The sequence below is a fragment of the Euprymna scolopes genome, chromosome 36, assembly GCF_053919585.1.
Source record: "Euprymna scolopes isolate OS-2025 chromosome 36, ASM5391958v1, whole genome shotgun sequence".
NCBI classification, from domain to species: Eukaryota; Metazoa; Mollusca; class Cephalopoda; order Sepiida; family Sepiolidae; genus Euprymna; species Euprymna scolopes.
The window spans coordinates 34,207,535-34,220,459 of NC_136517.1; the positions used below are offsets into that span (position 1 = coordinate 34,207,535).

The window sequence follows — 12,925 nt, forward strand, 5'->3', positions numbered from 1 at the left end:
AAAAACAGAAAATACAAAATTAAGGTTTAAAACAGACATTTTTGTTAGCCTGACACCCAAGATGGCCAACTTGTAATAACGTGGCGATGGAATTTCGTTTTCTCAAACACCAGGTTTATCATGTAAAAAATTAACTTTTTGTTGGTAACATCGAATGGAAGTAAGATCTGACGAGTTGGTGAGAATAGGAAAGTTTTATGAACACATAAAATCATAAAATTGCCATCCCATTAACGAAACGGCTGTAATGTAGAAATTCAAGATCAAATAAACAAAAGTTACAAAAAAGAAAAAATGTAAGTCTTTGAATTTCAACAAAGTTTTGTACTATATATGCTCTGCACCTATAAAACAGATACTTATAGATTTACTCGAAATTAACGGTGATTCAGTGTTTATCATAACAGTCTCAACTCGTTAAACGAAAACAGTATACACTGAAATTAACAATATTTCAAAAATAAACATTTATAATATATATATATATATATATATATATATATATGCGTGTGTGTATTACACACACATACAAACGGACACACACCCATATATATATATATATATATATATATATATATATATATATATATTGACACGATCTTTTAAATGCTTTTCCAACCTACTTAACATGAAAAATCTATCATGTGAACCATTCGCGCATGCGCATTTGTAAAACACTTAGCAAACAGATAAAAATTCGAAAACCCCTACGTATCATTTTTTTTTTTTAAATTTTGACTTCTTGTAAGCCTTTTTCCGGATGAAAACTGATTAAAAGTTTTCGCATGTTTGAAAACCCTATATACAAACTTCCTGGCGTATATAGGTTGAGAAGTGTTCTCACACACGACAAAATTCTAACTTTTATAGATGTATAGGCAAGTAGATCTGTATATTATATGTTATATATGTATATTACACATATAGCGATATTTCTGAACTATATATATATATAAATATATATATATATATATATATATTTCTAGTCATCGACATACAGTACTGTTTCGGTGTACCACAACTCATCAGTGTCGCTAGACTAGCATCTCTCCCAAGCATAGGATTTAACCTAGAACCGTCGTGTTGACAGTCAGCAGTTCTCCCACTCGACCACGGAAGCGATTCCCGCAAATAACCTGTCCGAATGTCTATTTAAACAAACATCCGTCCACCACTTTTACAGTGCTCAAACCGCTTGTTTGTAAATAAACAAACAGCGAGCTTCGCATTTTTCAGCCAATTAAGCAGCGGTTGAGATTATTTTCGACAGTGCTCTACCCAAACAGGGGGGCTTAATATATATTTGTAGTCATCGACATACACACACACACATATATATACATATATATATATATATATAATATATATATATATATATATATATATATATATATATATATATATATATATATATTACAATGTATACATATTATGCATGCTATCCGACGGTTAATCTGATCGAAAGTGTACAAACGTCTAGCACTGCACTCATTGACATAGATTCAACTCGGCGGAAATTCATATACACGTTCATCGCGGCGATTTATCTTCACACGTGACGCTGATTTCCATACTCCCCGTCCCCCCCCCCCTCTCTGAACGAGTGTAAATTAGGAATAAGGCCATTCCCTTCTTTTTATGACATTTATTTTATTTTATATATTTATGTTTTCGAACTTGGAAGTAAAAAGCTTACACAAAACACCATCCCAAATTTTAAGGGGACGACCACGATTCGGATCGAATTCGAAACTCAGGTGTAACGCTTTACAGGGGCCTAGCTTGGTGATAGTTTTGCTTGGTAACAGAAAACAAATCCTCCAGAAATTATATCTTATTTAGAGAGGAAGGATTTGTTTATCACTGTTTGCCTGAAACGGAAAGAACCTACCTCATATCGAACAAGGGACGAGGTATCCAACCAGCTTTAACCGAAGCCGACGTCTCACCAGTAGGAATTTATATATTTGAAAAGACGATGTCACTCCGACAAGCTAATCTAGCGAGCAATCAGTATCAATAGAATGTTCAGAAATTGTGAGAGAATATTTAATTATTTCCACGACCGAGCCAATATATATATATATATATAAATGCAATTGTAGACACCGCACACTTTGCCCAGTCCAAAATAAATGTCTAACAAAAAACGTAGTTTATCAAGCAACAATATTTGCGAAAGAAAACCCGAATAACAAGAAATATTACATAGGCATGACTTCCTTAGATTTCAAAACCCGATACTATGACCACAAAAGCACATTCAAAAATAAAAAACACCGTATAAAAACAACACTAGCGAATAAATACTGGGAACTCAAAGAAAGCGAACATTCGCCGGTAGTCGAATGGAAAATAATGAGACAAGCTACCACATGCAGACATTTAGACGACCCATGTAAATTATGCCTCCATGAAAAATTTTCTATCCTGTACTTTAAAGAACCTCAAAATCTATTAAACTGTAGGCGGGAAATAGCAAACAACTGTGTTCAAAAAATAAAACTTACTCTAGGATAGCGATACAAAATAGCTTTAAAACTAACAATAACAATAGAAAACAAACAAATAAATAAATTAAATAAACATGAATATACATAAACGATCACACACACACACACACACACACACATATATATATATATATATATATATATATATATATATGAACACTTAACATTAAGTTGTTTAAAATTCAACGTTATTTCAAGCGGTTAATGGTAGCCGAATGGATTAGGTCTCCGCTAATCGAGCCAGAGATGTCTCGTGATACGGGGTTCGAATCGTTCGACTGGTAGTAATCGTGACACCCTGCACTGAAGATTCCCGAAAGGATGAAACACTAGTGTCTGTAGGTATTTAATTATTATAGTAAAAAATAATTATATATATATGTATATATATGTGCATTATTGTGTACACATAGGTATATTAATATGTATTAAAAAAAAAAGGAGAACGGCCACCTAAAACCACTAACCTAGTTCTAAAACATATACTTTGTTTTATAAAATGCATGCCCATTGGCTGATAGGAATGGGCGCGGTTAATACTAGAAAGCTAATTGGCCAACTAGAAATCCTCAACATATATAAAAACAAGAAGCAACGACAGAATTCGCGCATAAGCCTGACGAATCCTATAGTTGGATGAAACGCAGAATATTCAGTGTAGCTTAATCGCCATATATATTTTATAAATTACTATATATATATATATATATATATATATATATATATATAAATAATTGTTTCATATATATAATTGTTTTATATATAATTTTTTATATATAATTGTTTGGTGTATTAAACTACTAGAGCTGCTTCAAAAGTAGAGCCGCCTATTGTTAGCTTGTTAGCTACCGGAAAACACTGGAAAGAATAATCAAAGATCATTATGAATTTATGAATTGATCATAATCGATTATTATTATTAATTCAGAAATTTTATTTCGTAAATGATATTTTAAGAATGTTGAAATCTTGGTTGTTATTGTTATTCGAGTCGAAGTCACGGGTATTGTTTATAGTTAGAGTTGAGGTTAACAAAACAATTCTGAAAGGAATTCGGAAATCTACGGACCAAGTCAGCTGGCAACAACGTGAATCAATATTCACATGTTTACGAGTTTGATGAGTGACGTCATAGGAATTAAGGTAACATAATATAGAGTTATTTTTTTAGAGAGTTGAGATACGGGGTATCAAAGAGAGGGGATCAACTTCGTAACGCTGAAAGCAGCGTCAAATGGAATCTCCATAATGTATTAGGTTGATGCAAAAATAATGTCGTTTGTTTTGTTTGTTTGTTTTTTTTTGGGGGGGGGTGACGTTCAACTTCAAAAGATCGTAACTCCTTTCATAATGAAATTTATTAATCGAAATAAGAACCATTAAAATTGACAAATTTTTGCCAACGAGAAACAAGTTTATTTATCCCATTAGAATAGAAACCCAGAGTTCTGGAAGCGATGAAGTCATTGAAGGCCGATTCGGCATCATCTCAGCTTTTGAAACATTTTTAGCGCCGAAAGTTGTCGATATGCTTGAAAAAGTGATAATCGGTGGGCGAGAGGTTCGGTGAATATGGCGGATGATGCAGTCTCGTAGCCCAATTTGTTACGCTTCTGCAGAGTCAGGGTCAGTTGAGCAACATGCGGGCGAGGGTGGTCATTGAGGAGAATTGGTCCCTTCATATTGACAATTCTCGGGCACATAGGTTGGAGCTTTTAGTGCATTTCATCAATGTGTCGGCGGTACTTCTCCGCCGTAATCGTTTCGCCCGGATTCAAGAACCTGTGATGGATGGGACCGGCCGTGGACCACCAAACAGTCACCATAATCTTTTATTTAGTGCAATTTCGGCTTCGGGAAGTGTTGTGGGGCTTCTCCAGCATCCAAGCACTGTGTCGAATATCGCCGGTTGTCGTAGAGGATCCACTTCTCACCACATGTCACAATCCGCTCGAAAAAGAAATGGTCGCTTTTGTTGGGCAGAAGGAGCGTAGAAGACACTTCAAAACAACGATTTTCTGATTATCGTCCAATTCATGCAGCACTCATTTATCCAACTTTTTTTTACTTCCCTATTTGCTTTAAATGGCGAACGACTGTTGAGTGGTCGACCTTGAGTCCAACAGCAACTTCTCATGTGGTTTTGCGAGGATCGGCTTCAAGAAAGGCTTCCAAATGTTCATTATCAAACGCAGTCGGTCGGCCGCGACCGTCTTCATCTTCGAGGCTCTCATCACCATTGCGAAATTTCTTGACCCACCGTTGTGCCATACCTTCGTTAGTGGTTCCTGGGCCAAACGCATCATTGATATCACGAGCTGTCTCGTCAGCTTTTCGGCCTAGTTTGAATTGGAACATGAAAATCATGCAGATTTGAATTTTGCCCATGCTGTCGAAAAGCCTGCAAAAAAATGAATGAAGAGATTGAGAACGGTAACGAATAACACTATTCGATAGAGCGAAAAGCGCGCTTCAAAATGATATATAACATGGCTATATATTTCAATGAATTAATTAGGAAATTATATATAAAAGTAACATATATGAGAAAACGACATTGTTTTTGCGCCAACCTAATAGTAACGTGACTCTTGTGGTTCTGAGAAAGTATTCCGGCCGTGAAAAATAAATATATGTGTGTATGTTTGTCTTTCAAACCTCGTCTTCGTGTTTGTCTATAAAACCCAGGTACGTAATTTTATCTTGTCATCATCAACACAAAGAACATTGTCCTCCCCTCATATATGTGGTGTGTGTGTGTGTGTGTGTGTGTATAAATGTATGCATGTGTGTATATTTATATATATATATATATGTGTGTGTGTGTATATATATGAATGTATGTATGTGTGTATATTTATATATATATGTGTGTATGTGTATATATATGTGTGTGTGTGTGTGTGTGTGTGTGTGTGTGTGTGTGTGTGTGTGTGTGTGTGTGTGTGTGTGTGTGTGTGTGTGTGTGTGTGTGTGAGTTTTGGGGGAGAGAACCCCAGCAAGTGCTCGGTTATAAAGAGAATATCAATATAATGAGACATCATTTCTGGTGAAAACAGATATAAAGAGCGAGGAAAAATGTCTTACAAAGGCGACCAAAGACTGGTCCCTCTTTCTGTTGGATTCGAAAACGACGGTACTGATGTTTTTATGATCTTCTGAAACACATATAATATATATATATATATATATATATATATATATATATATATATATATATATATATATATAAAGGGTGAGAGAATAGTGCTAGGGGCACCAGACCAGATGTGTTAGCATGGGCGAATTCTGGCCTTTTAAAAATATAAGCTATTTTTTGTTGTGAGTCATTTTCTAGCACGATAAAGGGAACCCACTTTCTTTGCAGCAGTCTTTGCAATGTCCTCAATATATTTGTCCCAATTAATGTTAAGCTAGGGAGTTTGATAGATGAGGTACTATACTTGTCATGTAATCCGTGGTTGAGAAGTTTGTTTTGTAATTTTTTTTTATTTTTGAAATCAATAATATATTCGAAATCTGTACAAATTAAAATATCATATTTAAGCGTATTTTACTGTATTATATAATCTAACCACGTTACATTACCTTTTTAATGGGGGTACCAGATCACATCTCTCCCAGTGAATTAATGCGTCTCCAGATACAAACCTGGAAAATTCTACGACTCGGCGCGATACATTACCTTTTAATGGGGTACCAGAGTTCCCCATCCCAACTTGAGCACAAGGAAAGAAGCTTAGTCTTAGTATCATCAAATGTTACCATCCATTTACTGCTCAATTTCACTAGAACAAGTGAAAAGTAGCTCGTTTTTGTTCTAGGCGTTTGCGTTAGGATACAAAAGCCCTCAGACAAAGAAGGAGATACTTTTCTAGACTGGGCAATATTAATTTTTATCCCAAGCCAGTGTGCTCCGCCTGAGGGAAGCTGGATATCCCCAACGTAATAAAAAAAAATTTAAAAAAATATCCTGTGTCTAATATTACCTTCATGGGGAAACCAGTGAATAGGCCAGTTGGACGTTGACGAATCCGGGGTAGTTGATTTCAGCGCAGTTATGAAATGGGTTCGTCAATTACAGAGTAGGGGGGTATTGTTTTTCCTCTATGCATGTATAGATTTTGTTAGTATGGTGCGTGTTCGCGCCCTAACGCATAAGTCTATCGATTTTTTTTTGTTTGTTTGTTTTTTTTTCGTTGTTGTTGTTTTGTTTGCGTGTTGCGGCATGATTACCCTTTCATCTTACGGGGAAATTGATCCAATGTAATCATCCTCCTTTGCAGATGGGGGAGAGCATTTTCTTATTGGTAGCAATTGTTTTGCCAATTAAAACACACCTGTGACGAATCAAATTCCGAAAGGTAAACACACACAAATACACACAAATACACACACACACACACACACTCACATAAACTAGGATGCAAATGCATTCGATACATCCGTTTAATCTACGCGTTTATCGCTACAAAAAGCGCGACAGATCAAATAAAATACTATTTTAAACATAAGCAAAACAGATCAACGCTTCTTATAGAGATATGTAGGAAAATCCCAATGTACACGTTCGATCGCATGAAAAAAAATTGGAACCTTAGGAAGATCTCCGTTATTTCAGTAATTATAAGAGCAACTGTCTTCTTGATAAAGAATTTAAAAACAACTACCTAGAAAATATACCCGGTGAACCAAGTGCAAGACAGATACAAACATCTGAACTTAAAGGGCCGGTTATAATCTTAAAAAGAGGTCTCCGTTGGAATGTAGGAGATAGCGGGTGAATGCCTGGTATCTGGTAGGGTGCCCCATCCTCAACTTTATATAAAGAAAAGAGTGAACCTAGTGCAAAAAGTACAAACATCTTTGAAAGATTTTTCGGTTCGAATGCTTGCGTAAATGTCTGGCTCCGGTGGGATGTCCTATCTCCAGCAAAATAAAATAAGAAAATTGGAAATAAAATAAAAACAAAAACAAACGAAAGGGAGAAGCGAATTAAATGTTAAGGTCTTATCTCCGACATGGAAAGAAACTGAAAGGTTATGAAAGTTCGAATTGTTTCTGTAATTATAGGGCTCCACTGGAATCGTGAAAAAGAACATTAAAATACTACTTGTGAATATACCCGGTGAACCAAGTGAAAAAGAGATACTAACAATTCCAACTAAAAATGACGGGTAGAATACAAAAAATTGTCTCTCAGTTGGAGTTTCTAGAGGATGAATTATTAGCATCCATAGTTGGGTACAACAATCCAAAACAAAAACAAAAAAAAAAAAAAAAAAACACAAACAGAAAATCATAAAATCGCAAAAGTCGGAAATGCTCTTTGTCATTCATATCCGCTGCCATTCTGTAATCGACGAACCCATCTCATAACTGTTCTGAAATCAACTGTCCCGGATTCGTCAACATCCAACAGGCGCCGGTGAATATAGAAGGCTTAAATTTTTTTTTTTTTTTTTTCTGCGTGAAGGAATTCAGTGACACATCTCTGCTTGTGACGCACGTATATATATTAGATTACTTCCACACACAGCATACTTCAGATATTTGGACGAAATTTAACCCCTTCCTCCCTTTACACAAACACATGGAGAATATAAAAACAAATTACATACAGTCGACTTCTGCATAAAATTTGACTATGGAACAGGGAACACTTCTTTTCTAAACATACTTATAATAAAATCGAACAATAATCTATACTCCAAAGTTCATCGCAAAAACTATATACAAAAATAGTTACATATATTTTTTACTCGCATCATATTACCATAATAAAAACAGGTATGATAATTGGTGTCTTCTTATGTGTATTCAGAATTTGCAGTCCCTAATGCCTGGACGAAGAATTCAAATATCTCTCTCTCTCTCTCTCTCTCTCTCTCTCTCTCTCTCTCTCTCTCTCTCTCTCACACACACACACACACACACACACGCACACACACACGAAAACCAAAACCAAAACCAAAACATTGCAATACCTGACATATTTTATATGAAATGCAAAGTAAAAAAGCAACTTAACTATTTTCCATGAACAATAAACGAAAATAATATACACCAGAAACATTTTTCATAAATAGGCATCTTCTTTTATCCAGTATTGTGAAACCGAAACTTACCTGTATTATAGACTCTTCCAGTACTACATTACGATGTGAGATAATCCTTTCAGTAAGCAATATCTTAATACTGTAGAATCAGCAGGAGTACTAGTAGTACGCAGCGCATATGACTACGCATAATACACACCACCGGATAGTAAGCTCCACTTACTCTTTATCCTATCCTTTTAACCTTTGGTTTATATATCTTTCTTACACTTAATTCGTGTGCCATATTTTCCTACCGTGGTCACAACCTGGGGTCCACGTCGCCCACCCAACCCAATAATACAATAATTTGCTACACTTTCAACAAATTAGGAATTCGAATTAAAAAATACCACATCACAAGCGAAAACATACAGTAAAAACTGGAATCTTGGGCAGATATCTATTATACCAGTTATTATAGGTGCCACATGGATTATGAAGAAAAAACCTGAAGTCCTACCTACCTAATATTCCTAAACCAAGTGCAAAAGAGATCCAGACAATTACACTTAAGGGAACAATGAGGATACTAAAAAGAGCTCTCTGTTGGTTTCAATAAAAAGCAGAGAAATGTTGGCAGCTGATTTGGCTGACTTATACCTAGCGTTACAATCTTCGAAGAAGGAAAAAAATAAAAACAATAAAAGATTTGCAAAACAAATCCACATCTAATACAGGTATATATACATATATATGCATGTGTGTGTGTGTGTGTGTGCGTGCGTACAATGTCCAATGCCATAATTGTCATCAAATATACGTTGGTGAAATTCAGCGTGAACTATAGAAAAGGTTTAATGAAGATAAAAAAGATATAAAAAATAAGAATTTCTTAAATGCATTATTGCAATATGACCATTGTTTAACCAGAACTTAAATTTAATTATAACGGTTCTATTCATTCCAAGAATGACAAAAATTGCATCATGTATTTTAAATGTCTACCGGCTTTATGACGCCAAAAGATTTCAATTCAACTCCATTCCAAGGCGCTAACGAACTTGGAATTTTGGCCAAGATCAAAAGAAGATACTAGCTGGGAGAAACTTTTGATTTTGTTTAGTTCTGGAGTGACAAGGATGACCAACGACCCCCACAATCCCCCCTTTGGCGTTGATTTTGACTGTATTTTTAACATGAATAAAAGATTTAATATCTCAAAGTGTAGTATCTGTTCTTCAGATGCGGCATTTCTCGTTCTCTTTCGGTGGAGGAGAAATTCTTCACGACTGAGATAATTTTTTATTTTTGTACCGTTTCTCCACGTTAAAAAAACGACCCTAGTGTCTAACTCTGTCCCGTGGGGAGGCATAGTAAATAGGTATATACACCTTAAATACATTCGGCTTTTTTCCCCCGGTTTTGAAATAGAACACATACATCCTATTCACATTACAAACATAAGTATATCTACAAATATTGTACTGGTATTTTATTATCTTCATAATAATTACCCCGAGGAAGTTTTAAAATAAAGTCGAAACGTTGATGGACATATAGTTTGGTTTGTTCCTTTTTCATTTCTTCATTATTTCCATAATTTTCACCACACACACACACACACACACACATACATATATATATATATATGTATATATATATAACTACTTCATTTATTTACATAAATTTAATATACGAAAGTATAGATTTATGCGTAAACTTTAAGTATTTACTTCAAAAGTGCTCAATACAAAGGTAGAGCTAGTTAGTACGACAGAATTCGCGCATAAGCCTGACGAATCCTATAGTTGGATGAAACGCAGAATATTCAGTGTAGCTTAATCGCCATATATATTTTATAAATTACTATATATATATATATATATATATATATATATATATATATATATATATATATATACAGGGTGTCCCAATAAAATGTATAGACCCTTTAAATTATCTCAACTTGCTACATGAATGCGCTAAACCATGTTCCCAAGATGTTTAGGAATAAAGAATGGCACTTACAGCAGGATGGAGCACTTCCCCACTATCATCATGACGTAAGATCATATCTTGATAGTCACCTGCGAAACAGATAGTTAGGACGAGGAGGAAGTACCGAGTACTGTCCACGCTCACCGGATTTGACATCCCCCCCTGGATTTTTCTCTTTTGGGGGTAGGGGTGGGGGCATGTTAAACACAGAGTTCACACTACAAAACGAGCTAAAATAAATGAGTTGAAAGCAACCATTGAAAGAAGATATGTCAGCATACCAATTCAACTGATTAGGAACGTTTTCGATTCAATCAGTGAGCGTTGTCAGCTGTTCATGGACCACAATAGCCAATAATTTGAACACTTTCGATAATTAACGAGTTTCTATATTTGTTCACAGTATTTTTATGTATGAATCTTTTATTTCTTATAATAAATGTTGGTTTTATGGTGATTTAAAGAGTGTATACATTTTATTGGGACATTCTGTATATGTATATATATATATATGTGTGTGTGTGTGTGTGTGTGTGTGTGTGTGTGTGTGTGTGTGTTTGTGTGTATGTGTGTGTGTGTACATATATATATATATATAGAGAGAGAGAGAGAGGGGGGAGAGAGAACGATAGATAGATAGATAGATCTTGCCCCCCTTGAATTTACAACCCTTAGTCTTTCCCCACGTTTCAACTATTCCTCAGTGTCCCTTTTATTATATCAAACCCATTGAAAAAACTTTGTCAACGTCGTAATAGATCATCAAGTAGTTTATTTTTCTTTTTTTACAGCGAAAAAAAATTTGTTATGATACCGAGCAAAATGTTCGATTTTTAGGAAGAAAAGCTAGTATTAAAGATCGAAAGGGGTGTCAGCGCTTTAACTGGAGTTATCTCCCTTTGTTATTTCTAAAATTCAAACAAATTTTTTTTATAAATAGAAAATGGCCGCCTTCAACGCGCTCTCATAAAAACATGTTTTTCCGCTGTAAAAAAAAAACAAAACAAACTACTTGATGAAATTAAGTAAAAAAAATTTCCTGAGAACTGCATTCTATAACGGATGCATACAATTTTTTTCGATATTTTCTATAACGGATGCATACAACTTTTTTCGATATTTTCATTTTTCATGCCTTGACTAAACTGTACAAGTACCTACCTTTTATTTAAATACGTTCGTTTTGTTACTTATTTTAAAAAAATTTCCTAAATATATCTTTTTTTTTTTCTTTTAAACCTTGAAAAGTTTTGTAAATATATTTTTTAAAAAATCTTGCTCGCGAATATTCGAATAGACAGCACGTCGATTATCAATGTTTTGTAATTAATATAGCTAATTCTTTTTACTTATTTTTATTATAATTATAATAATTATCATGTTAAGTTTCATTACAAAGTTCTGTAAATATATTAAAAACGCACTCGGAAAGACGCCCATTTATTTAAATATATTACTTTTGGATTCTTTTGTAATTTACTAAATTGATCACGTGAGGATAACATGATATTAAATCAAAATTTAATATTTAAAAATATATTAATTGTCGCTAAAGTTAATGTTTTAAAGAATAACGAGATACTTTTTCCGTATAATTAATAAATGTATCTTTATTTTACTACTACAGTATTAAAAAAATTATTTTAAAAAGAACTTGTAAATGGTGCAAAAAAATGTTATTAAAAATACGAAGAAAAGCGCCAATAAAAACATCATAGACATTTGGCCGATTTGGTCTTCCGTACAACAGAATCTTACATCGTTAAAACCGCAAGTAAACAATGAACCTTGCATCTGAAAGATAACCGAATGTTTTTAGCCGTTAAAAAAAAAACAAAAAAACTACGGTTGATTTTATAAAAGTATTTATTTATAATTACATGAATTAAAGATTTCTCGCGTACGTAACGAAAACAGAGGGAGTAGGAGTGTTGAAATCTATTAGAGGGAAAGTGAGAGGTGTTTTCTTTCACCGCCGCCGCCGCTGTTTCTATTAATGAGTGTTGTTTTTTAAAAGGGAGAAGTTTTTTGAAACTGCGACAGACTTTACGAAGTTGAATGTTTTTAGCCGTTAAAAAAAAAAACAGAAAACTATTTGATCAAATTAAATGAAATTGTTTGTATTAAAAGCGATATAAAAATTCCGGAATTGGAATAACGGATTGAAAACGTTGCTATTTACGCATGCGCAACCGGATGTTGAAAACCGGAAATCTGATTGCAAACATACAAGACCCATAGACTTTTAGTATTATATAGATTACATTGAATTGTCAAAAAAAAAAAAGAAAAGAAAACGCCGTACACAAAAATAAATCTTGGTCGCAAAAATCCGTGAAACAAACTGAAACATTCACAAAATCTGAACAAGGC

At 34.2% G+C, this 12,925-nt stretch overlaps 1 long non-coding RNA gene across 1 annotated transcript in view; it reads right to left on the reverse strand.

Annotated features, from left to right (window-relative positions):
• The window catches only part of LOC145260219 (uncharacterized), a 309,138-nt gene extending 300,379 nt beyond the window's left edge, over window positions 1–8,759 (reverse strand). The window contains exon 1 of the long non-coding RNA XR_013864246.1: window positions 8,642–8,759. This is a non-coding gene — a long non-coding RNA (uncharacterized LOC145260219). The remainder of the gene's footprint in view (window positions 1–8,641) is intronic.
• Between the last annotated feature and the right edge of the window lie 4,166 nt (window positions 8,760–12,925).